Consider the following 26898-nt stretch of genomic DNA (forward strand, 5'->3'; position numbering starts at 1 on the left):
TGGCATATGCATATCTCAGAATGGATTCAGAAGGAAAAAAACTTCTTTTTTTGTTTTGGATTTCGTAGTTTTTTTTATATATATATATATATATATATATATATTTTATAGTGTCTCTGTATTTTTTTTTTTGAATGAGATCATTTTTATTGTATTTAGTTTCACGAACATTTGAATATTTTTCAATAATTTATATTTTATAAACGACGAGAGACGCAGACAGCTGGTGCTTTCATGGGAATTTAACGGTAGCGCAGGACAAAATAATGTAGCGATTTTGTTTTTTGTTTGTTTTTCTGTTTTTTTTTATTCTTTTTTATATATATATATATATATAGAAAATCGAGCTGTCTGCAAGAGAAAAAGAAAAAAAAGGCTGATGCTGGCCCATCAATGATTTCTGCTGGAAAGGTTTTATAAACTGTAGCTTCTATTTCTAAAAATGTACTTAATGTACTTCAAAATGTTATAAAATATATGTGAACAAAGATTTCATCACTGCGTGTGTGGCGTTACTGTTTGGATTCATGGGCATGGCATACTATACTTATAATATGTCATTACATTGAAATGTGGTGTTTAGAGCTGCAACAGTAAATAGATTAATAATCGACTACAAATCAATCGCCAACTATTTTGATAAAACAATTAATCGGTTCAAGTAATTTTATATGAAAAAGAAGTCAGTCCTCTGATTTCGTTGCTCCTCTGTGACAGTAAACTGAATATCTTTGGTGTGTGGACAAAACAAAACATCATCTTGGGGTTTTGGTAAAACAAGATGACATTTTTCACCATTTTATGACATTTTATGGACCGAACAACTAATCGATTAATCCACAGATTAATCGACTATGGAAATAATCATTAGTCGCATTCATATTTGATTCACATTCTGCAGAAAACCAACTGTTGCGATCTGGAGTCACCAGGCGGATCGATGGGGTGTGTGCGTGTGTGGGCGTCTCTCGTGCGCTGACGAGGTGACGTCAAATCAGAAACAGCTCACCAAGGGCCGCGTTCATGTGCTCCTAACCCCCGGGCTCATATAAATTCCACTCCTGATAGAAAACATGCAGGGCCCCGTGGCCTGCTGCCCCGCACTGCACAGCTGTTTGGCCCCCGCCGCAGCAAAGTCTCGCCATTCGGGCCAAAACTACAGGTTCCGATAGATCGGATAGAGCTGTTTTATTTTAAGATTAAAAAAAGGTCTGGATGTAGAAACTTGGAAAAATAAAGTCTTAGAAATGTGGATTTAGTTTGGGTCAGATTTGCATAAGAGGGCAAATGTGAGATGTAAGAATGACAGTGACGCTGATCACATGAGACACCCCTCCTGTAAAAATCACATGAAACAGAATCTATATATTTATATGCTCGACTGACTTCATATGGAACCCTGGAGCAAACATGACAGAGCTGCCTTGTGTTGAAATCCCAACCCCGCGTTCCTCTGCCGGACCCGTCGGTGGTGGTGTTCTTTGGCGGAGGGCAGGCGGAGGTTACCCAGGTGGCTCTTCTCCGGTTCCACCTCCCTCCCTCGCTCCGACTGCGCCGATGATCCGGACCAGACGTGATGGGGGGGGGGGGGCAGATCTTTTTAAACACAGACCGGGAACCAGAGTACACACCGTTATGATGCCACTCGTACCGGCCCCCAATCCGTAAAAACCCAGACGCCAAGCTGACTCGCGCCTTTCGAAAAATTTGTTACCCCCCTTCCCCTTCATGTGCTTCATTGACAGAAAAAAGACGAAGAAAGCTCCCACTGATTTAAAGCTGTGTTCAGAGGTGAAAGACATCCGAGAGAGAGAGACGAGACGAGAGGAGGAAGTCTGTGCAGAAAGTGAGAGCTGTCACACCTGGCAGACGCTGAGAGACGTCGGATGGTTTCTGCCTTTCTCCCGACACGCACACACAAAAAAGTATCACCCCCACCCGTCGTCAGCGGCTTACAGCTCTCTTGACACCGGAGTGCGGCTCGTTTGTCAGAATTTCAAACCCAAATATTTATCTGGAGGGGTCTCACCGAAGCCATACATCTGTCTCCTGCGCGTAGTCTTAACATGACTGAGGGACGGAGAAGGAGGGAGCATGATGAACGTGGTGCATGGCCACGGAGTTGGGAGAAATATATAGGCCTCGTTATGGGGGACACTGTTGCACTTTAAAAAAAAAAACGTGAAGCTCTGGAGTGAATTTATTAGGTGAAGTCAATGAGACACGCATGGAATTTCGGGAAAATTCAAATAGGTCTGAATAGGCCTGTAGGGTTTCTTCCTGCAGGAATCCCATTTTAAAGTTGCCAAGAACATCATGGCGCTTCTTTACAATGAAAAAGAATCATACTAATGGATCACATATCGTTTCTCTGTTCTGTTTATGGGGTGAAGGGACGACAGAATGACATAGTTTTGAGTTCAAGCTGCAGTATATGTGTCTCAGGACATACCTGTGTGGGAGTAGAACATACGAGAGGGAGGGAAGCATGGAAACTGGCTCGCAAATGATGATTGACCACTGCAGCCGAGCGCGCTGCGTCTGTGACTGAAGGTCTGGGAGCGACAGTTCTTAGATTTTTTCCTCCCAAAAATTAAATTACTAACCCTTTTATCAAACTGACAGCAGGAGCTCAGTAGCAGAGCGTTGTGTGTTGCACGTCCCTTTTTGCCTCGGATGGATCGAGTCTTAATTAGCAGCATAGCATTCAAATGACGCGGAGCTGTGGCTGGGCCACCAAATTACAGATCGAGTCTAAGCAAACACTAAAATGCTAAATTGAAAACATGCGGTGTCGCTTAGCAGCACGAGACGTTGCGGTCCTGAGAGTAATTTGTAATAGATTTAGTAAATCTATCCTCCTCGTATCTCTCAAACCGATCGCGCTCGTCGTCGGGGGGGCTGGTGGATCGTATACCGGAGGAAACTGCTTATGCGGTGAATCTAGTGTGTGTGCGCACGTTGTAAATCTCCAAAGCTAGTCACATAAATCTCCATTTGAGAACATTACAGTACATGTGTATGTCATCTAGATGAGTACAAAAAAATGAGCGCAGCAGATGGTAGCTGAATGAAATCCTGAAATGCTGACTAACATTTTTTAATATTTTACATGTTGTGGTGCAGAAAACACACATTCCAAAATGTCATTATCAGAAACGCTCTTGTCAGTTTAAAGCTTCAGTTGTAACAGTATTTAGATTTAAGACCTGATGGATCCTCTGCTATAATAATGATGAAATACAACTATATATATTCGTTTTTTACAGTTGTGCAGAATATCACACATTCCAAAATGTCATTATCTCAAAAGCTCTTGTCTGCATTAGACTTCAGTTGTAACGGTATTTAGATTTACGACCTGGTGGATCCTCTGCTATGATAATGATGAAATACAACGATATATATATATATATATATCGTTGAATATATATCACTGACTGCCCTGAATGAATGTCCCCTTCAAAGAAAGAGAATCCCTGTGACGCAGGAAGAGGCCAACCCAGTGTTTCCATTACGCAGAGAAGTTGTGAAATATGACTGATGTGTCCCTGGGGGTCCCTGGTGGCCGGAGCTAAGAGTCAGTTGTGAGGGGGATGTAATCATGTGACCTATTGTCCTTCATGGTTGGGCTGACTTGTGGCCAGAGTGGACTCAAGTTCAAAGCACCATTGTCTATCCCAAACACGAAAACTCTTCTCATGGAATTGTCTTTTGCTAATCTGGTCTGCAGGGTTTAGGACGCAAGTGCACCGAGCTGGTATGAAAATGTCTGGACTATAGTCATACTCATGACTCCTGACTAATATTCTGTACATACGTTGTGTCTTTATTCAAAGGAATACTAAAAGTTTTGGTCATTAACCTCGATAGATGTGGGAATGAAGAATAGTGCATTCTACATTTTTTTTCATTGCTACACAGATGACTCACAGGTATATTTAACCAATAATCAGGTTGTCAAACTTCAGGAATGTCTCAGAGACACAGAGGACTGGATGAACTGTCTTTTGTTTCGTTTTTTTTACTCCTAAACAAGAAATCCACACAAAACCCAAGTTGTTTTGTGTTTTTTAAATAGCGACATGGTCCGTGCAGGGGAAAGGTTGCGGTGGATGGATGCGTCGACAAAACGTACCGCGTATTGGCAGTTTTTGTTGTCACGGTGACAGAGCTTTGCAGAAAAGTGAAAAGTGTGGTCATTCAACTCCAGGTGAGAAAGACTAACACACAAAAGGAACACGCAACATTTTATCCCATACAAGGCCAGATGCAGTTGTTTGCATGACGATAACGCTCTACGTCAAATTGTTGCATCGATTACAATTTTGGGAGCTATCAAAAATATGCTGTATCCATGTAGGGAGAATGGCTTCTTTTACTCAGTGTTACATCTTATTATCACTGGTTCGGATGAGATACACAAGATGGATGTCAATGTGCCATATATGATGAAAAGGGAAATTATCTTGGAGCTTTATTACACAGATTGGAAAACAAATGGATTGGATATCTCTATTAAAAGTCATTAAAAATAAAAGAAAAACAGCCAAGGTTTCAGGGGAAGTTTGCTCTCTAGCTTTGGCTACTTATGACAAGCTTTAGTATGATACAAACACACTCATCTGTTGCTTCTTTACTTCGTGAAGGAGAAGCACGATGTCGCCTCTCACTCTCCGGCAATCTCCGTCTTCTGGACCCCATAACTACTGGTCTTGTTTAAAAAGTAATTTTTCTGTTGAACCTTAAGAACTGACTCACGATGTAGTGTCTTCAAAAGCATACATTAACTTTAATTTTTATTAAAATAATACAATAATGGAGGCTTTTTGACAAACCAACCCTGGTTGACACAGATTAAAGAAGAAAAAGAAAGTCTATTCCCTGGGTAAATCACCTTTGCTATCAAGGTTTGTCACAGACTCTCCCGTTCCTCCCCTTCCCCTCGTTCATCGCTTTGTTGTGTCTGAGATTTGTTGAACCTCGCGTCTCGGCAGGTGTGGCGACTGTATTATCCGCGGCTCGCGGAGGGCAGATCCGGGCCACCCTCCGCTTTGGCTGGAAATTTGCATTTTTATTGCCGTTGTCGCATCCTCAGTTAATACACCATTGACTCCCACAGCCACCCCTGCGCCCCGACGGCATCACCTCGCCATCCCGCCTGAAATGAGAGTTGCACGCCGGCCCCCCCTTAGTATCTGCACTCGGGCTGAGGGCCGCGGTACCCGGTCGACCTGGCATTCTGGGACGGAAATGGAGCGTTCCTCTCATGTTAATGTGGACTTTCCATTAGGAAAGATGATTGATTTGCGCCGCGCCCGGCGCTGTGAATAGGCAATGGGGTGGCACAATGAAAGAGTGGGATGGGGGCTTTGTGTGCAGGTGAGGCTGCGTGTGAACTAGAGTGTGACTGAATCAGGGTGCTGATGAAGGAAGGGGGGGGGGGGGGGGGGGGGTGAGAGAAGAGGTGAAAGGAGAGGATGGAAGACGGAGAGAGATGGAATGGAAGGGTTGAATATGGGAGCGTGGAGGTTAGGGGGCTGAAAAGGAGGAGTGGAAGGGTTTAGGGATGAGTGGTGGGAGACACGGAGGCTCTCGACTGTATTTATTTCAAATGTCGTCTGCGAAATAGACGAGAGGAGGTCAGCTTCTCTTTTCTTACAAAAGAGGATTCTTTTGTATTCAATTGAATACCTATTTAAGAACCCTTGTGTTTGATAAATATGTATATGTATAAGTCTATATACAGAGCAGCTGCGTTCAGAAATGTTGTTGTAGTGTTTGCACAAGCTTCTACGAGAGAGATGGGGGAGAGAGTTTAGTTGGATTAAAACAGGTTTTGGTCGCCGTCCAGTAAAACAAGCAAATGTTTTTGCTTTTTTTTTTTTTTCTTCTACAGTGAGTCGACTGGGATTCAGAAACTTTCCCAGGACATCTGCTCCCAAAACGCCCACGTTCATTTCGGAGAGCCGTCCAATGGGAGCGCTCCTCTCGCCCCCAAGACCGGCGGGTGCCGAGCGACGATTGGCTGCCGGGGCCAGGGCCCAGAAAAGGGAAGCCTGAGCCCTGAGAATTTTCCGAAACATTTTCTCCTCCGTCTTGGCGTTTGCCAACATCTGCTTCCAATCAATGTTAGTGAAAAAGACTGCTTCTCTTTCTTTCCCGCTGTCTGGGCTATACACACACACACACACACACACACACACACACACACACCCACGCATCCTTTAGCCCTACAGATTTCTTGTTTTGTCATGTTGTTTCATGTTCCAAGTGACATAGAACATGCGTCATGTGAGTTGTCCTGCAAACCCGCAAGTTTATTCAACAGCTGACCGACCTCACGTGCACGAAGCGATCAACGCTTGACTGCAAATGATGACTCATCATTCATAAATCATATCTGACCCAACTGAATGTGATTAACTCTAGTGAAGAGAGAACTATTTTCACACGCAAACACACACTCAGCACTTCCCCCCACCCTTCTCACGAGAAGCCAGCGCTGCCACGCGGGTCAACTTCCTCGACCACGCGCTCTTTCTTGCTTTCTCACTTTTTTATTTTACATCCTTGCCTTCCGTTCACAGCTCGGCCCCACCCGTGTGTGTGGTCACCGCCGTTCGCCGCCGTTGCGTGACTCTCGGCTAAAACGACGAGTCAACAGACTGCGAGAAGAACCTTTTGCTTATTATAGCAGGTACTTTCCGCAGATATTCAGAAATAAGCACGGTGATTCACTCGCAGCCCAAAGAGAAACACACAAAGTGTGTATAAGCAGTCCGTTATTCCAGGTCCCCTTTCGCAACAGCCCGCTATTTATCAGTAAAGGCTGACCGTGTTGTTTCTGCCCGGCGCGCTGCTTAATAGGGCTTTGGCCCCCGTTGGCTAAACAATCATGGGAGAAATGACTTGGGAGGTCAGGCGAAAAAATTGTGGGGAGCTATTATTAACAGCTTTAGTGCAGCAGCTGGAGCAAAACTGCGAGAGGGCCAGCGGCTGTAAAATGTAAACATATTTCGCATAATGAAAGATAATAATGATAGATCACGAGCTGTACCGGTGGCGTCTCGCGTTGGTTCGCGAGCTGCCGTTGTCGAACCATCGACTTTTCGCATGTTGACCGGTGCCACGTTGGGGCTTTTGGAACCGGAACGTGGAATCGTGGGGCGGATGCAGCTGACAGCTCGTTCACTGCGCAACCACCTACACCCGCATCCATGCACCGATCGGACGGTTCAAGCTGACAATCCCGCTGAATCCACGCTACGCTGCTTCATCGTCTATTTGACTCTAAATGAGACCACAATTTACAAAATGAAAATCATGCCGTATTGAAAAAAGACTTGAAAGTAGCGATTGAGATCATAAACTCCTCGGGAAAATGTCTGAAGAAGTTCTAAATCAAATCAGACTTCTCATAGACTTCTTTATGGAACCAGAGAGTCGCCCCCTGCTGGTGATTCCAGAGAACACAGGCTTCAGGCCTTCATTTTCTGGACCCGGTGACTATACGTCCGTTTTCATATACCACCTATGAACAGGACTGAGCTTCTTGGAAAGTCAGAATCGTACATAACCTCTTACTGCTGTTTCGGTACGATGGTTACCCATCAGTTGTGTCAAAAACCACACTTTTGGGAAAATGTGTTGCTGATGAGAAAACCGTGGCCTCCAGAGTAGATGAAGATATTGCAAGTAGCACACTCCCCCTCGCCCCCCATCGCCACCCTCTCTTTTTCTCTGTTGACCTTTGACCCTTAACACCACTGCCTTTCGCGGTCCCGCTCCTGCTGGTTAAAGCTTGATTTACAGCGCAGCAGCCTCGACTCGTCTTCGGGAGTAATCCTGGGTCAGACCGAGCTGATAAATCTATAGTGTGACGCTCTCGGGGTCTCGCCTAAAGTTGGCTGCAGTTCCGGCTTATGGAAAGATTTATGTCTTTCTTTCTTAAAGTATATATTGTTCACAACATGCCGTATCTTTGGATGTGAGGTATTTCACTGTAATCTTTAAAAAAAATGTACTTTCAACAGGAGCAATGTCAATCAACTCTAGCGGCAAAGAAGTTTTAACGTCTCAACTGACTGCGGCGTCTGCAGAATAGCATGAAGTATATTTGTACCAATTATGAATCATATCTTCACGTAAACTTTATATCTCCAATTTGGTTTGTAATCCCTAAAACCCGCGTGCCCATACCAGACATTGTGAAAGGATTGCTGACGGAGGAAGACAAACACTTATGGGAAAACCGGAGATGATGACTATGGCAAACATGAATGATGTATCTTGAAGAAAAGTTTTCAAATCTGCCCTTCGACTTCTTATAAGTGAATCATTTTCCCCCTGGTGCAGCTTCACCCTCTCTTTCCCGCCGTCAGTCTGCTCCTGCCCGTGACCGCAGGCTGGATGCCCACCGGCGCTTCGCTCGCTTGTTGTGACACGGCCCACTGGGGGCGTGCAGCGGCGAACACAAAATACAGAAGAAAATAAATGATTTAAAAAAAAACAGAGATATATGGTCAGTGAAGAGCCACGTCTCGGCACCTGCCGCTCCCACTGTTCTCCCAGTGAGTCATGAGAACTGGCGCGATGATCTGCTGCGTGCTCTCTCTTGGCCCACCTTGCAGGGGAGGCGGCGGCTCGGGCGCTTTCGCGCCATACGGATGAGCTCAGACTACAGAGGCTTTTTACTGAATAAATCTTGAATGTTACCGTGAACAATTGGGGGAATCATGGTTCGAGTTATCACTGTAAAAACTCTCTCGGAATAGAAAGATTGGCGAGCCACTAAATGTCTTGTCCCCGTGAGGGAATTCAGGCAAAGCCCTGTGCTGCAAAAGAGCCCAGTGAGCGAAGTAAGCTGTTGTAACCTTTGGCACTTCAGAGGTTAAAAGTTTTGTGGGAAAAGGACAGAAACGGGGGGGGAAAAAAAGGAAAAGGGTTTGTGCGAAGGCACATGTATATACAACACGACTGGACTATTTTTGGGTTCCAATAACAGTGAGTACATTGGCTCAGTCGTGAGGCCTTGAGCTACGGCAGCACGGGGAGAGAAGCAGTGAGAGGTGAGAAGTGCAGCTCCCCGGACACCGAGGGTGAAGCCCAGAGGAGGAATCAGAGAAGTGGACTGATGACGAGAGAAAATATTAAACAAAATCCAATCATTCTTCGTAAAAATATGGATAAATATGGATTTTGATGTTTGTGGTATGACTTTATGGACAGCAGTAGTAGCACCACACAGTCCAGACTGAAATAGTTTAATAGCTACTTGTAGTATTTTTTATATATTTCCATAAAACAGACTGTCATGGTCCCCAGAGGCTGAATCCCAATATCGATCCTCCGACTCTGACAATGTAGAGTTGTATGAAGCGTCTCAACAGCTATTGGCTGGATCGCCATGAGCTTAGTGCCCCAATTCATGCTGAGACTTTGTCTCAACAAATTTCTTCAAGAACTTTGACCCCGACGTGATTTGAACACGCAACCTTCTGATCTGGAGTCAGACGCGCTGCCGTTGCGCCACGAAGTCTTATCTTGGTCACAATCCTCAAACTCATGTGAGTTACTCGCCGAAGTCTTTTCGGACAAAAGTGTCTGCAAAATGAACGTAATATCATGTAACTTCTTTGAGTAACGCGACATGAAAAGTTAGCTCGGTTGTGGTGTGAACGCAGCATGAAATCTCTAACTGAACCAGATTGAGTCATGGGCGCACATCTGCCACATTCGGTTCGGGTGAAGTGATCAGCATCTTTGTCTCAACAACTTTTTTGTAGAATTTTGACCCCGACGTGATTTGAACACGCAGCCTTCTGATCTGGAGTCAGACGCGCTACCGTTGCGCCACGAGGTCTTACGATTTCTGGATCGTGTGTTTACTTGTCTTAGTCACATTCATCTAACTCGCGTGAGTTACTCGTGGAAGTCGCTTTGGACAAAAGAGTCAGCAAAATGAACGTAATGTAACTTGCGCGAGTAACGCGACATGTAAAAGCAACTTGGTTGTGGTGTGAACGCAGCATGAAATCTGTAACCGAACCAGACTCAGCTTTGGGCGGCCATCCGCAACAACCGGTGATCTGGAGTCAGAGGCGCTACCGTTGAGCCACGAGGTCTTACGGCTTGCAGGTCGTGTTTACTTGTCTTGGTCACAATCATCAAACTCATGTGAGTTACTCGCTGAAGTCTTTTCAGACAAAAGTGTCTGCAAAATGAACTTAATATAATGTAACTTCTTTGAGTAACGCGGCATGAAATGTTAACTCGGTTGTGGTGTGAACGCAGCATGAAATCTGTGACCGAGCTAGATTGAGTCATGGGCGCTCATCTGCCACATTCGGTTAGGGTGAAGAACTTTGTCTAAACAACTTTCTTGAAGAACTTTGACCCCGACGTGATTTGAACACGCAGCCTTCTGATCTGGAGTCAGACGCGCTACCGTTGCGCCACGAGGTCTCACGATTTCTAGACTGTGTGTTTACTTGCCTTAGTCACAATCATCTAACTCGCGTGAGTTACACGTGGAAGTCGCTTTGGACAAAAGAGTCATCAAAATGAACGTAACGTAACTTGCGCGAGTAACGCGACATGAAAAAGCAACTTGGTTGTGGACGCAGCATGAAATCTCTGAACAGATTCAGTCTAACCAAATTCAATCATGGGCGCGCATCTGCCACAACCGGTTCGGGTGAAGTGATCAACATCTTTTGTCTCAACAGATTTCTTGAAGAACTTTGACCCCGACGTGATTTGAACACGCAGCCTTCTGATCTGGAGTCAGACGCGCTACCGTTGCGCCACAAGGTCTTACGACATCAGGTTTTCTTAGTCACACAACGATCGAACCAATTTCCCCTCAAACGTTGACTCAACCATGGTCAAGTGCAGCGCTCCAGTACCTGACAGGAGTGTGTCACACGGAGCTCCACGCCGGCCGGTTCCCACCGTGACACACCACTGTGCCTCCTGCAGACAGACACGCCGCACCACCAGGCTGCGGCAAAAAAGACGTGCTTCAGCGATATACCAGGCGCATCTCCTGTGTCTGTGCCTGGCAGCTGAGAGGGTCTGGAGGGGCAAAAAAGTAAGCCAGAGCAGGATTTAGCAAATAAAAAAAAAGAGAGAGAGAGAGAAGTCCTGTGAATCAGCGGGAGAAGAAAAAGATCCTGAGCTGAAGCTATCGAGGAAAAGCCAATAGTCTTTGACTGTGTCTTTGCCTTTCATTTTAACATTTTATGAACTCCGTGTGTTTCCCCATGCCCTCGCCTAAAGTTGTGCCCCTTGTACCCGACACATAATGCAATTTCTTTAAGATTAACCGAGAAGTTTTGCCTAGTTGTACCCCATGACCTTCTATATCTGAAGTTCATACCGTTCAAACTCTGCCAAATTTGAAGGCGTAAAAAAAAACGGCAGTCATGTGTCCTGTGAGTGGCATCGGCGGAATATATGGAATATATCCCTCCACAAAACAATCACATCACTATATATAAATATATATTTTAGGTATTTTTTTAACATTTTTATTCTTTTAAAGAAATGATCGGCAGAAATCTCCTGGAAAGCCCCAAAGCATAAAACAGAATATCACCTACATTTTGCACAAAAAACAAATCAACCTCAGAAACTCACTGCGGTCGCTATCATGCAATCATGTGTTTACTGTGAGGGATGATTTCTTTCTTTTTTTCCACAATAAAACAACCTGTGTGCTCACATCCCCTTTTTTCTCTCTCTCTCTCTCTCACTCTCTCTCTCTGAGAATAAAGTCACATGACGATGTGCCAAGAAGGCCTTTGCTCACGTAACCGCAAACCATCCCCCCATGACCTACCACACGATCACACGCACGCACGCACGCACGCACACACTGTGGCGATCCTTGCCTACGCCGCTGCCTGACATGTCACGTGTCTCACAAGGTCCAGGACGAAACCAAGAAGAGAGACAAAAAGAATAATCTCGAGTGCTCTTGTCTCGGTCAGCGTGAACGGGGGCTCTCCTGGAGCTGAGACGTGGAGCAGACGCACGGGACGCCACCGCGGCCGCGCCGCGCTCTCTCCCTCCCTCCGAGACAGTCGAACCCGACGACGACAAGAGACGAAAGGGGAATACGCTCCGGCCACAGAGAAGGGGAGCGTGGGGAAACGGAGCGGGGGAGGGAGGGAGGGAGGGAGGATGGTGGCTGTTCACACGCTGAAGGGGGCGGGGGTCAAGCTGTTTTTCCCATACATACGAAGATCCGCCTCCGTCACGCGCGGGTCAGGCTGAACCTCGCAGGCGAGCGGGGTCGGGGCGCGCACGCGGACGCGTCTTCTTTTTTTTGCGCGTGAAAATTAATAAAAAAAAATCCTACGTGACTTGATCTCCTCCTCACACGTGAACAAACACTGCGACGGGGGAAGAAAGTGCGAAGCCGCGCAACAATACATCCCCCGTCCGCTTCCCATGGGCGAATGAGGAGGACGACTTCTCACTGGAGACACGCGAGGGTCTTAGGATGATAATTCTTTTTCTGAATCCAGATGAAGGTCAATGAGCTCGCTCTCGGGGTTTTTTTTCTTTCTCCCCCCTTCTCACTTTCCCCAATGTTTTCTCATCCTCCGTGCTGGTGTGACGTTGTTTTATCTGGACGTGTGCGTGTGTGTGTGTGTGTTTGGCTTGTTATAGATTTTTGACAATACCCAGATCCCCCCCTCGGGCTCTTTATCAATTTAACGCGCAGGAACCAGTCGAGAGATTGTTCACCGTTCCACACGGACCTTGTGTAATTCTCACACTGCAGCCACGCAGCTGGATAAGAGTCATTACGCTTGAAGTGGCTGTAAGTGCAGTGATATTTCTAATAGTGTGGGGGGGGGGCAACAACAACACGGCAAAAAGAATAACACACTTCCGCGAAGCGAGCTGCGCCCGGGACGACTCGCTGCTGCAAGCGATGCAGGTTGTTGGGGGGGGGGGGACACACGGTCAGTGGGACACCTTCCCAGGCTTTTCCCACATCACTGGTGGCTGTGCGGGGGCCCCCGGGGGGGGGGGCTGAGGCGAGAGGTGGGCTCCTCGCTCCACAGCAATCTTTCTGGGCCGTGGCTTGGGAAAGGCTGCGGCCCTCTGTTCTCACCACCTCCCCCTGCAGTCACTAAGAGAGAGAAGGGAGAAAATACTCTGAGTCATCGCCATCGTCGTCCTGGAGCTGAGTGCAGCTGATGTGCGGTGAGCGAGGGGTCAAAGGTGAGCGGGGGGGGGGGGGGGGGGGGGGGGGGGGGGGGGCTCGCTGTCAGGTGACACCACGACCGAGGCAGAGCGCGGGGTCAAAGGTCACACTATTGCGATTCTCGTGGAGATGGCGGCCGAGTCGGACCGACGCCAAGTGTTCGTTAAAAAGTCGTGTCTACGTCTGTTCCCCGTGTCCGACGATGTAAACACGAGGTACAACTTGGGGCGACTGCGCACAATCAGCAACCCGCCGTGCCCACGCACCATGTGGCCCACATTTCACCCTGTGTCCAGGGAGAAGACAAGTGTACTTTTCAATTTAACTGCAGCATTTGATACTATTTCACATTCTGTTACTACTACTACTACTACACACACGCACACACACACTATATATATATATATGCATTTACTTGCACTTCTGCCACGTACAGAAAGCACATTGTGTGAAATGCTCAGTGCAAAAAAGGGTAAAAGCGTTTTTTCTGATTTCTCTACAAACAATATCGGACAGAGAAATAAATAAAACACTTGAGTAGTTTAAAAAAATTCAAATAATTTTGTATAACTGGTGGGTTTGACCATTACTAGTGGTTTTCCTGTTTTTATTAAAGGCCCCGTACTATGACAAAAAAGGGAAAAGCTTGACGGTGCAACAGCAGAGACTCGTGTTGTTGTTTGTTTTTAAATACAGTGAAACTCAATTTAAAGTCATACTGTAAATACCAGAGACAAAATCCACAGAGTCAGAAATCCTGTAAGTGGAAATCAATGTGTGTGAGCAAAGTAGCTGGAGCTGCTCCGTCCCCCTCGTCCTCCCAGAGAGAGTGGGCGGCGGCGGCGGCGGCGGCGGCGGCGGCGGCGGCGGCGGCGGCGGCGGCGGCACAGATAAGGGCTGGTGAGCAGCAGGAGGAGACGGGGTGGAGGCGGTGTGTGCCGAGGGTCAGTGACCAGGCAAACCATTAGCAACGTTACTCTGCAGTTGTAAACACACCGCGTTGGAACTGGGAGCGGACACACACACACACACAACACGCACACACACACATGCATGTCGGCACACGCACACAACACGCACATACACACACATACATGCATGTCAGCACACACACACACACACAACACGCACACACACACACACACACACATGCATGTCAGCACACACACACAACACGCACACACACACACACACACACATACATGCAGGTCAGCACACACACACACACACACAACACGCACACACACACACTCATGCATGACAGCACACACACAACACACACACACACATGCATGTCAACACACACACACACACACACACAAACCCATGCATGTCAGCACACACACAACACACACACACATGGATGCATGTCAGCACGCACACACATCACACACACACACACACACACACACACACACATGCATGTCAGCACGCACACACAACACACACTCCCACTGCATTCTGCTGATTTGACAGTCCTCGTTTAGCTGGAACCGCTTCCCTCTCTCTTTCTATCTGTCTCTCTTTCGCACAAACACACACACACAGGAACAAGCGCGCGCACGCGCTCGCTAAAAGAAGCAAATACAGGAAACCACCTTTATCAGCTTTACTCCACCCCAGAAGTCTTCTTTTTGTTTTTTGCGGCGCCCACAAAGCTGAGCGTCTTCAACCAGATTGAACTTCAAAATGCACCACAATCCTCCTCCAAACAACTGCTCTGCAGAATTAATCACGCACACACACACACACACACACAAACATCCTTTGTTTTGATTGAACATATCATATCTGAAACTCACTGCACACATAACCGCCACACACTGTCACATTCTAGGAAAGAATGTGACAAACACAACAACACCACAACTTGATTTTTTTCCCTGGATGCTTTGCTTCGACGGTTTCTGTTTGTGCTACATGAAAGAAAAAAAACTATAATAAAGTTGCTTTTTGGCAATCAAAAATCTGAAAAGTTCAAAAAGCTGCATATTCATAAACCGTGAGTTCAGCGACACGGCACGCTGCTTTGTGTAAACATAATGTTCCGACGCAATCTTCTCCCCGCCGCCAAAATAAGTTGGTTGGTGCCTCAACAGCCGCTTTTGAATGTGAGCTTTTGAGTTTAAGGAATCTTAATGACAGTGTTGAGTGCATTTGCTAACTCACTGTGACTGATGGCTTTTGATTATGATGGCGGACAAACAACACTGCTGCTTATAAGTTATCACGCAACAAAAGTTCACTTACTGTACATTCACATGTGGAGTCTCCACTCGTGCATGTCACGTTTTCTTTCTTCTTTCTCTTTCACAACGCAGTCTATTTGGGAATTTTGTTCATTTATCACCAACTTGAATTGCCACATTTATCTTGGACATTTATCTTGGTCAGACTGGTCAGTGGACAACGTGCACGACTGGAGATGGATTTTCCTTTCTTCCATCTAGATGAGGTTTTTGGCTACTGAAACACTATGGATATGGTTGGGTAAAGATTTTTGGTCCTTGTTAAATATTGGAAAAAATGAACACTTCTTGTTTCATGACAGTTTTTCCTTTGCTTAACCGGGTACTTCAAGTTGCCTCGACAAACGTAACATAAAGTAACGTAAAGCAACGCAACGTAAACTAATGTAACACAACGCAACGTAAAGCAACGTAAGGCAGCATAACGTAAGGCAGCATAACGTAAGGCAGCATAACGTAACACAACGCAACATAACGTAACAAAAACACAAATAAGGAAAAATAACACAATGCAACTTAATGTAAAGCAACTTAACGTAACGCATCTTAACGTAAAGCAACATAACGTAAAGCAACGTAACGTAGAGCAACGTAACGTAAAGCAACGTAAAGTAAAGCAACATAACATAAAGCAACTTAACGTAAAGCATCTTAACGTAAAGCAACATAACGTAAAGCAACGTAAAGTAAAGCAACGTAAAGTAAAGCAACATAACGTAAAGCAACTTAACGTAACGCATCTTAACGTAAAGCAACATAACGTAAAGCAACATAACGTAAAGCAACGTCATGTAAAGCAACTTAACGTAAAGTAAAGCAACGTAACGTAAAGCAACGTACTGCAATGCAACAAAACGTAACAAATACACAAATATAGGAAAAATGAATGAGTAAATATAATTTTTTGAATTAGCATTTAGTTGTCCTTTGACCTTAACTGCCATATAAGTTGTGTCCCTAATGAGTCATATTTCCCCCACAGGAGTTTACCAGACCTTCAGTGTCATGGTAACGATAGTCCATAACCCAAAGGAGCGTTCCGAAACCATTTATTCTCATAATAACAATAATAAAAACAGGGTTACAGTTGTGGAACAGTCAAAGATAGAATATGACAGTTGTAAAAACAAAAACGTGCTAGCTGCTAGCAGGAGTGAAGCAGCAGAGTTTACATTTGTCATGCTTTTGATTCCTGAACGCAGACTTATCAGCGTCTAAGCTAACGTGCTACGCCCTGAGAAATCTTTGTGAGTTCTTGCAATATTCCCCTCACTTTGGCAGAGCAATAAAGTAACACGTCCAGAACTGTAAAAAAAAAAAAATATCTCTGTGTGTATGTAGAGAGAAAAAAAAAGAGCATCTGATGCGAACAGAAAGCAGCCGTTGCTCAAAAGGAAACTTCTAAACCCTCTGGGGCTTTTCCGTCAAATGACACGGCACAATTCTCACAGTGAACTCTCACAGTCTTGACACTCCGCCTCCAACCTGTGCGGGCGAAGTGTAAAAACTTACGGCTCAGAGTTTGTTTTTTAATCAACACTAAATATCATCAGATGGGCTCATGGGTCATATCAGGTATTTGGCGTAGTGCCGACGCGGGAACCGCTCCCCCGGGTCAAGAAAATCGCCAGGACAAGATTGTTCGACGTCAGTGCAATACGCTACTGAACATGAGCTAAAACACGGCCACCTGCACGGACACACACATACTCAACTCGGCGGCCGCTGATTTGTTGTGCCTCCTGGGAATTTCTGCACTTTTATTGTTGTTGTTTTCAGACACGAACTCTGGAAAAAATGCTCTGCCGAGTCAGACCGGTCACAGCAAGAAGCAAGAACCATTTCCTGAACACTCATTACGAGGCAGTGGCGCCTGGGTCAAAGGTCAGGTAACAGATGGGGTCCATCTGCACGTTCGCTGTGGATCTGGGGCCCAGATTGACCAACAATGACTGTACGTCGCTGACACTGTACGTGGAGGTGGCAGCGACGCGGGTCTCCATTATGAATATATTCTACAAGGTATTGGATGAGAATATGACCCCTTGCTTGGCCTCAAGAGTCCTGGCGGGAGAGGAGTTCGCCAAGGCACGCTACCAAATACAGAGCAGAAATCCCAGAAGAGTTTCAAATGAGAACAAAGTAAGAACCAATTGAACACCTCTGGAGCAACCAATAGCAAAAGAAAAAGGAAGAGCAGCGAAAACCCCCTTCCAGCAAAGAGCAGCTGAAAACTATCATCTGTGAAGATGACGACAGAGCATCTCCCCGACGATTTGTGCGAGACTGGTATTAACCGTGGCCGTGAGGATCGACTCTGTCTCCAGAAATAATGGCAGGATTTAAACAATAGTAGGATACAATCTGATTTATGAAGAGTTTCTTCTTGGGCTTTGACTTAAGCAGAAACAGTTGTAATAATTGTTGAGGGTGTTTAATTTGAAACGCCTGTGTTTATGTACGCGAATAGTGAAAGTGTGTTAGAGTTCGATGTCTCTGTGCAAACACACACACACACACACACACACACGCACGCACACACCCACGCACGCACGCACGCACACACACACACACACACACAGTCAGGCCCTCGCGGAGCAACCACACACGTGCACGCGAGCGCAGCAGAGATAAGACTCGTCCCCGGGGTCGGCGTGTTCAAGCCGTTGATGAATTATCGTCTTACACTGAAGCCAGGAGACATTAATGTGGAGCATCTGTGGGTGTCAGCGCTGGGGGGGGGGAGATCTATGTATTTCTGAGCGACGCCATGTTTTTTTTATTTACCTGTGGATGAATAAAGAGATGATTTATCAATTCACCTCTCGTGCCCCCCCCCCCACCCCCCAACCCCACTCTCTTTCTCTCTCTCTCTCTCCCATTCCACCTCTCTCCTCCGGGGGGAATTAATCAGCCGTCTGACACATGCAACCGTGGCAGACAAGGGAGGGAGATAGGAAGAAGGATGGTGGGGGGAGGAGGAGGGGGTGGGGATAATGGTGGCACGAGTCAAATTGGAAACATATCCTTTCAACATGTCCTATCTGAGCATTTTATCTGTGAAAAGAGGCATGGGGGGGGGGGGGGGGGGGGGGGGGCGCGACTCCCACGGTTCAAAGGCCCGACTCGATTCAGTGATGAGACCGTGGCCGTCTCCTCACCGAGCCCGAGACCAACCGAGGCAGCTGCCGAGAAATGTGGGGGGGGGGGGGGGGGGACTGGTCCTCTAACCCAACACCTGCAACCCATTCGGGGCCCGAGATGAAACCGAGTTGGGTGGGGGACACGGGGGGACAGGGAGAGGGGCCTCACTTTCTTTTTTTGTTTGAGCTGTCATGTAAAATGAACTCCACGTAACGCAGGGAAGACGAGTCAGTCAGCACCCCCCCCCCTCCCCTCCCCCTCTGGCCAACACCCCTTTGAAGACTGAGGACTGGGTGCGTGCGCCCCGTGGCTCATCGCCCATGCAGGCCTCTATTTTTATCCCGGCCCAGGTGGGATTGGATCCAGATGGGGCACCTGATCGGCTCTCTTTGTCTCTGCGCTCTGAGCTCTATAACCTCTTCAGTGCCAGCCACGCTCCCCCCAGAGACCATAAGCAAAGAGCTGGGAATTGAATCAAGCGGTGGGAAAAAAAAGTGTGTGTGTGTGTGTGTGCATCTGACATCTAACAGCTGGGTGACAAGTGTGTTTTCTTCATCATTCTTTGACCAAACAAACGATGATGTTAAAGGGGCAAGTAAGTGATTTAAATCCAATACACTTTTTTGGGGAAAAGTCTGCCAATATTTCCTCGCCGTGCACTAGCACTCGGTTCTACGACGCGTTTTAGGGCCATTGTAGGAAAAGTAATACGACGCTGAGGTGAATTGGGCCCATTCAGAAGGAAATAGATTTTTTTCCTCGCAAAATTAGGACTTTGGAATCTCGGTGAATATCCGAGATTCTTCCTCGTAAATTGAAAAGAAACAAAACATGACACTGCTTGTGCAATTTGTTATCACCCCCTCCCCCCCCGATACTTTAAGAGACGGGCTAGCCACAGACGCTTCGCCTCGGCCCTTTTGGCCTCGTGGTTGGCGCGTCCGTCTCGTCAGGTCCCGATAACGAATAATCATTCTCCGAAATGGCTTACTGCCCCCTTTAATAGTGGAACGACTTGTTTGGAACGAGATCCTCGCGGATCAACCGCGCTCGGAACTGGCAACAATGCTATCCGCAGCGATGAGAGAGCTCGGGTGTGTTTCTGTTTAAAGCACGTTGCAAAATGTACAATACAAGTTCGGCGGTGACTTTGCAGCTTGACTGAATTACGGGCCCGTTCATTGCAAGTGTTGGGGCAAGGGGGGGGGGGGTTCTACAGCAAGGTAGAACACTCCAGACCAAGTGGGTTAACCTAACAGGAAACCTGGAGGATACACCCTATTAGGCCTGTACTTCCTGCTACTTTGAGGCGAGCAGGATTTATGAGGCCAGAGGTACGGTGCACCACTGCAGATCTGATGGATTTACTCGTTCTCTTGAAAGAAAAAGACTGAGCAGGAGCTTCTTTTCTTTTTTATGAAAGAGAAATGAAAAGGAAAAAAAAGAAAAGAAAGACAGATAAGGTGAATAAAAGAACCATCTGCAGGGCACTCGGCGAAAAAGCCTCGTGCCAAACGGTCTGGAAAGAATCACACATCTTGGCAGTGCGTCCTATAAATAATGCTGTGATCCTTATGATTCAAATGAAACGTAGGAGGATATTGAATAGATCCCGTTGCCTTAAAAAGCCCCGTGTACATCAGTGCCAGTGGGGCGAGCCCTGTAACTCACCGGGAATGGACGCCGACTCGAAATAACCCTCAAAAAATTGACAACAGGTTTGGATGGCGAGCTTAGAACAAGGCTGCAGTTTCCTTTTGCTGCATCAAACACTGTTACTGTACGCGCCTCGCCGTCTCCGTCACACCGACACCGAGGGTTATTTCTCCGTCTGCCGGACGTTGAGTAATCGTCGGCACATTTGCAGGTGAATTTCGCCGCGTCGCCGAGGTCTCTTTTCTCGGGAAACGTTCCTCTGACGAACAAAGCAGCTCGGCGCGGTGACGCAAGGGTGGAAAAAAAAACCCCACGGAGCCACGTCACACCACACCGTTGGCCTGAACCACGTATTCCTGCCAGCCTGTTTATCTGCACAGCGTTTGCGTTGCTGCAAAATGTCTCGTAAAAAATCTATCTCCTACACTAGGCGTTCAAAAAGAAGGTAGTAACAATGTGCTGTTTGGTGGCGGTGGGTTCTGGGTTTGTATGTGTGCGTGTGGGTGACGAGAAGTGGCACTTACGCCTTCGGTAAACCATCAAACACTATGTCTGTGCGATGCCGTCTGCAGGCTTCACACGCTGGTTTCGTGATGTAATAGGCGCTCACGGCTTCTCGTCCTCAGACGTCACCTCGAGAGGAGAAACCTCGCCCCGTTACATTTCAGCAGCAGATGTTCCCCCCCCCCCCCCCCCCCCCCACCCCCCCACCCCGAAAACACAGAGGTTTGGTTTGTATGTTGATTTAAACATGCTCGGTCGCAGGAATGTGTCGTGGGAGTGGTGTGTGTGTGTGTTAGTTCTCCGAGGAAACGATGTTGATGAAATAATAAAAGTGGAATGACTCTCAGAAGAGCAAATACAGTACCTCCGCCAAGGGCCCAACAGTCCCATTAAATTCAATCAAGCGTCATCGAACTGTACACACACTCATAAATACTAGTTCCCTTAAATATGCCCGATTCTTTCATTATTATCCCACAATGTGAAAGAAAGTGAAAGAAAATTCCTGGAGTCCAAATTCCATTTGTCCACGCCAACATTTTATGGGTTCTTTCCTCGGCCCCGTGTCCTGCATCCTTCCACCAAGTTTCGTGGACATGCGTCCTGTAGTTTTCACATCATCCTGCTGACAGCAAGCAAACAAACAAACGCCAAAAGGCAAAAACATAATCTCCTTGGCGTAGGAAATTAAATTAGTGACTGAGAGTGGTAATAAAATGCCACATTGTTTTATGGTGAACGTTGGTATCTGTCGCGGAATGTGGTCGACTAAATGTGTGTGTTTTTACGTTATGTACGGTAAATGTCCAACTTAAAGCCCCAATGTTTGTAATTTTAACAACTTTCTGGCGGCACCTGGTGGTTAAGTTGCAAACCGCAACCAACTGAGGGACCGACAGGGGACACTTTATGGCGGCGCACCGCTGTTTTTTCCGGCAGCGTCTGAAAATTCTACGCGAACGCAACGTATTCTGGAACCGTTTAGTTCAACAACCGTGTTCATCACGACGTAGCAAACATGGAGACTCCCACGGAGGTCGGGTCCAACTCATGGAACTATATTTAAGTTGTCAAGTTGACAACCTAGTTGTTGACAAAAATAGTTGACAGAAAAACATTGTGATTATACATATATGAACACATAGTTATGGACAATATATTCAATTTCTGTTAAAAACTTCTTCTAAATATCACACCCTGTAGCTTTAAAGTCTATTTTGTGTGTTTATAACCACCAACACTGACGCTCCCTCTCCGTCAGCACTCGCTTAGTTACTACTACTAAACTATCTCCTCGCGTTCCTCCTCTGTGTAACTTTTTCCTGTAACTTTTTCTCCGCCACCAAGGACCCGCTATTTATCAATTTATGGAGAGCCAGGCATGGCGGTGGTGTGCAGCCGCCTCTGATTGCAGAACAATCTGTGAGTTCCACTTCAGATCTCGTGTCCCGAGAGACAGAGAGAGACCTTTTTATAGTTTAAACAGGAACCAACCGTCCCCTGTGGCTTCCACTCATCTGCGCGAATGACATAGTTTTCTCTTCGTAATTTGCCTCTGTTGTTTTTTCTCCTCTGTTTTTAAAGCTCCTCGCATAAAGTAATCAGCAGTCATGAGGGAGGGGTGAGTATAAATATGTTTTTTTTTTATATGGTAATGGTGAGGTGAAGGGTTAGAAACTGGAGCACAACGATTTGTCACAGCTGAAACTCGCACAATACACAGTTCTGCCCGTTTTTGCGCCAGTCTTTTGTTTTTCAGAAACTCCGGCCTCAAGTATTTGGATGAGAAGTTGAAAACAAACAATATAGTAAGTCGACGCTGCAATTCAATATCAAACAATCTGCGGCACAACAATGGAGCCGGAGCGTGGGCAAATGCGAGCGAGGGGCTCAGCGCTCGTACAAATTTCTCTCTGTTGCCCCCGTCCATGTTTCAAACTATGGCAGGAAATGATGTAAATGGTGACCCGGGGAGGCGAAAACATTGTGCGAGGAGGGGGGGACGGGGTCTCATGAGAGTCTGGCCGACAATGGATCAAAAATGAGAACCTGGAACAATGGGCGCACAAGTTACCGACAACATTCGCGGCCTCGGCCAGATGCTACAGTGTGAGAAAAAAGAGGAGGGGGGTCCTGCAGTTTGATTATTTGGACCTTTGAGCCGCCGTGGCCAAGGCTGCGGCCCACCTGGACGTTACAAAGCCTCATCGTGCAGAGGTGGGAGGCTGAACTCTGGACTCTAACGGGCTCTTATCTCACTCCGACATCTGTTCGCACTGGGGCCTTCCAGATGTTTCCTGCTTGGCTTCTGCTGATCCTGAGCAGGGCCAAGGGCCCGCGCACTTGCCTGCATGTCCTCGCCGGCACCGCGTTGCTGGATGCGGGACCTTTGGGTCCCATCAAATGTGTTTACCCAAGTCCCCCCGAGCTGATAGTAACTTGGCGACGAGGCTAAATCATATTCCAAATGTCATCATCTGTTAGTGGGAGCGGCAAAGTTATTTTTTGATACAATGGCGAGCGCTTTCGGCCTCCGAGAGGTTCAACTGGGAGGATCTTTCCTTATCCTAAGGACATTACGCAACCGCGCTTCTTTTTTTTTTTATCTGTCTGCTGTACTAACATACGGCTAAAATTGGCTAATCAAATACGATAATCAGCCGCCTGCAGATTAGTCGCTCAGGCCTACGTGACTCGTTTCAGTCCCCGAATGAGCTCCTTTGTTTTGCTCGAGAGATAGTTTGGACGGCAGCCACAGTCACCTTTTCCAGACTTGAAGTATGAACAATAAGTTCACTTATTCACTTCGCCAGCTGTGATGTTTGATGAACAATGCGAGAGTCCGGACACGTACACAATCCGGGTCAACACAGCGTTGTGCCTTGTCGCATCTTTGTCAGACGAGTGCCGACGGAAACAAAGGAATTGTTGGCAAGTGACCGATCGGCGAGGAACCGCTCTGAGCGTTTCCATCGTTAATATGAATTGACGAGGGGATTTGTCAAAAGCCGCTGAAATCAATACTTTCGTGTTGACGATGAATCACGCGACAACTTGTACGGGGGAGGAAGGCGTCGCCCGCGGAGATTTATCTCCCGACACGGCCGCCTTGCCTCAACCTCCTCTTTCGGCCCGTTATCATAATGTCATGTCCAGTGTTATGGTTTTGGAAATGAACTTATGAGTCTGTTGTATCTTCGCTCTTAACCACTATTGATAATTCTCCCCATTAACTTGTCCGAGCTTTGATCCTCTGCCTCAGACGTAAAAATCGGAGTAATGCGGGACCCAGGGTTTCGCTGCGGCGTGATAACGGTCTACTTACAGGACGCCGAGTCACTCGATCATCTCTGACAGCGGTGGAGACTGCTTGCCTATCTCCTGTCTCGCCCTCCTCTCAGCCCCAACCCAAAACCCTCGCCTGCTCACACACCCCCTAACTCATCCCAGCCCCAAATCCCCCTGTACTGTACTTTCTTCAACCTCTCATTGCTCTTTATCTCCTCGTGCTACGACTGAAAAAAAATTGTCATTAAAGCTGCAGTGTGTAACATTTGGGTCCTTGGCGGCGGAGAAAAGTTACAGGAAAAAGTTTCACAGAGTAAGAACGGGAAGAGATGTTTACACGTGAGCAGTCTAAGCGAGGAGATGGAGCGTCATTATTAGCGGCTATGAACACAAAAAAGGCTTTAAAGCTACAGTGTGTAATATTTTGAAGAATGTATTCACATAAATTGAATATATTGGCCATAACTATGCGTTCATATATGTATAATCACAATATTTTTTTGTCAACTCTGAATGAGTTATATATAGTTCCATGAGGTGGACCCGACCTCCGTGTGGGTCGCCATGTTTGCGACGTCGTGTTGAATACGGTTGTGGAACTAAACGGTCCAGAATACGTCGCGTTCGCGCTGAATTTTCAGACACTGCCGGAAAAACCGGAACTGGAATCAAGCGGTGCGCCGCCATAACGTGTCCCCTGTCAGGTGCTCGGTCGGTTGCGGTTTGCAACTTTACCAACAGATGCCGGCAGAAAAAATATCAAAAATGATTCATTCATTTTGCTGACGCTTTCGTCCAAAGCGACGTACATTCATCGAACCTGCGTGAGTTACTCATGTGACTAAGACAAGTGAAAACATGCATGCTAACCGCAAGACCTCGTGGCGCAACGGTAGCGCGTCTGACTCCAGATCAGAAGGTTGCGTGTTCAAATCACGTCGGGGTCAAAGATCTTCAAGAGATATGTTGAGACAAAGATATTGATAACTTTAAACCAACCAGCTGTGGCAGATGGCTGCCCAATATCTCTGTTAGAAACTTCATGCTGCGTTCGCACCAAATCCGAAGCAGTCACATTAATCGCAAAAATTACGTTCCATTGCTTTTGTCCAAAGCGACTTCAGCGAGTTCGATGATTGTGACTGGCACAAGTAAACATCTCTCCACCGTCGCCAAGTGCTTTGCTCATTGTCGGATTTGTTGGGTTTTCGCATTAATACCGTAATATTGACCTCACTATGTAAAGTGCCTTGAGACAATGTATGTTGTGATATGGCACTGTACAAATAAAATTGAATTGAATTGAATTGGGAACACATATCACAAGACCTTGTGGTGCAACAGTAGCGTGTCTGACTCCAGATCAGAAGGCTGCTTGTTCAACTCATGTCGGGGTCAAAGTTTTTCGAGAGTTATGCTGAGACTTATTATACAAAGATGTAGATGGCTGCCCACAACTGAGAGATTTCTCAAACTCACTATGGTAAGTTCCTTGAGATGATTATATATATAGAATTGAATATCCGCCTGTGCTCTGTCGGGCGCGGACGTCCGTCATGTGGGGAGGATCTCAACGAAAGGCTTTCACGACATTGGTCCCCAGAATATTTCAACTCGAGCGAGTGAAGACAAATTTGCGGAAATGCACCATTACGAATGAATATGTCGTCACATAGTAATGTATATTGATGACTTGCCTATAAAGAAACTGGAAACAACCTCACGAATGAAAACGTTGCTCAGAACATCTTGGGTGTAAAAGCTCAGTTTAGCAGAGCTGTCGATCATGAGGCCGGCGGTTCGATGCCGAGCTCCTCCTGAATCTGAAAATGTGTTTGTTAAAAAAAGAAAGAAGTGAAGAATGGATGAAATCACATATCACATATCCAAAAAGCTAATGTGACCACACATCATCCAGACATGACTCAGATTACTTCCATCCCACATGCAGCCTCAGCCCCCCCCCCCCCCCCCCCCCCCCCCCCTTTTTTTTTTTTTTTCCCTAAGTCATTAAGAAAATTTACAGAACCACCCCTGGGATGACCACTGATTCACCGCACAAACAGGAAGTAGAGAGGAAGCGCTGGCAAACAGCAACAATGCAAGAGGAGGAAACCCCCCCTTCCCTCCATTATAAATAGGAACAGCCCCCCCCCCCCCCCCGCCGTGTGGCGGGGTCGGGGTCACAACTGGAGGAATGGGAGACAATGGTGGGGAGCAAGGCCACCGGCTTGACGAGCACATCGGTGTGATGTGCGTCTGCGTGACTGAGATAGTGGAACGTCAAAGGGGGTCATGGGCGACGCGGGCGGGCGTTCTGTACGGGCGAGTGTGTACATAAAAAAATTAAAAAAGGAAAAGGAAAAAGTTAGGATGTGGAATTTTTTAGAAAGAAAACTGCCGAAGAACATGTAAATCACATCCTGGGATTGAATATAGAACTTGAGGGGCATGACACAGTGTGTGTGTGTGTGTGTGTGTGTGTGTGCGTGCGTCGTCGACGTATATATGCGTATTTGAGAGGAGAGGGTCACCCTGCTCCTCGCCTACGAGACCGTGGACCTCCACCCAGTTTCAATGGAGCATCGCTTCAGCCGCGGCCAGACGCTTCCCCGGAGGAAATCCTCGGCCGGGCCAGACGCAACAGCGTAATTACTATCACCGCCAACCATCTGCCGGTGCACAGACACAATCAGATGTTGTGTATGTTCAAGGAAAAAGAAAGAAAAAGAAGTTGTTAATCTTGAGGACGTAGTAGACTGCGTGAAGCCTTTGTTGTGGCCATTTCTTCTCTTTTCTTCCTCTGCCGACGAAGCCAAAGGTGAAAACAAA

The 26898-nt window shown here is 46.8% G+C and overlaps 5 non-coding genes across 5 annotated transcripts; 1 reads left to right on the top strand and 4 right to left on the bottom strand.

Moving 5' to 3' along the window:
- Window positions 1-9469: 9469 nt before the first annotated feature.
- On the bottom strand, window positions 9470-9541 carry trnaw-cca. The gene has a single exon. It is a non-coding gene; the product is annotated as a tRNA-Trp (tRNA).
- Window positions 9542-9793: 252 nt separating this feature from the next.
- Window positions 9794-9865, bottom strand: trnaw-cca. The gene has a single exon. It is a non-coding gene; the product is annotated as a tRNA-Trp (tRNA).
- Window positions 9866-10395: 530 nt separating this feature from the next.
- trnaw-cca lies at window positions 10396-10467 on the bottom strand. The gene has a single exon. It is a non-coding gene; the product is annotated as a tRNA-Trp (tRNA).
- Window positions 10468-10746: 279 nt separating this feature from the next.
- Window positions 10747-10818, bottom strand: trnaw-cca. The gene has a single exon. It is a non-coding gene; the product is annotated as a tRNA-Trp (tRNA).
- Window positions 10819-24941: 14123 nt separating this feature from the next.
- trnaw-cca lies at window positions 24942-25013 on the top strand. The gene has a single exon. It is a non-coding gene; the product is annotated as a tRNA-Trp (tRNA).
- The last annotated feature ends 1885 nt before the right edge of the window (window positions 25014-26898 follow it).

Source organism: Scophthalmus maximus, chromosome 11 (genome assembly GCF_022379125.1).
Source record: "Scophthalmus maximus strain ysfricsl-2021 chromosome 11, ASM2237912v1, whole genome shotgun sequence".
NCBI lineage: Eukaryota > Metazoa > Chordata > Actinopteri > Pleuronectiformes > Scophthalmidae > Scophthalmus > Scophthalmus maximus.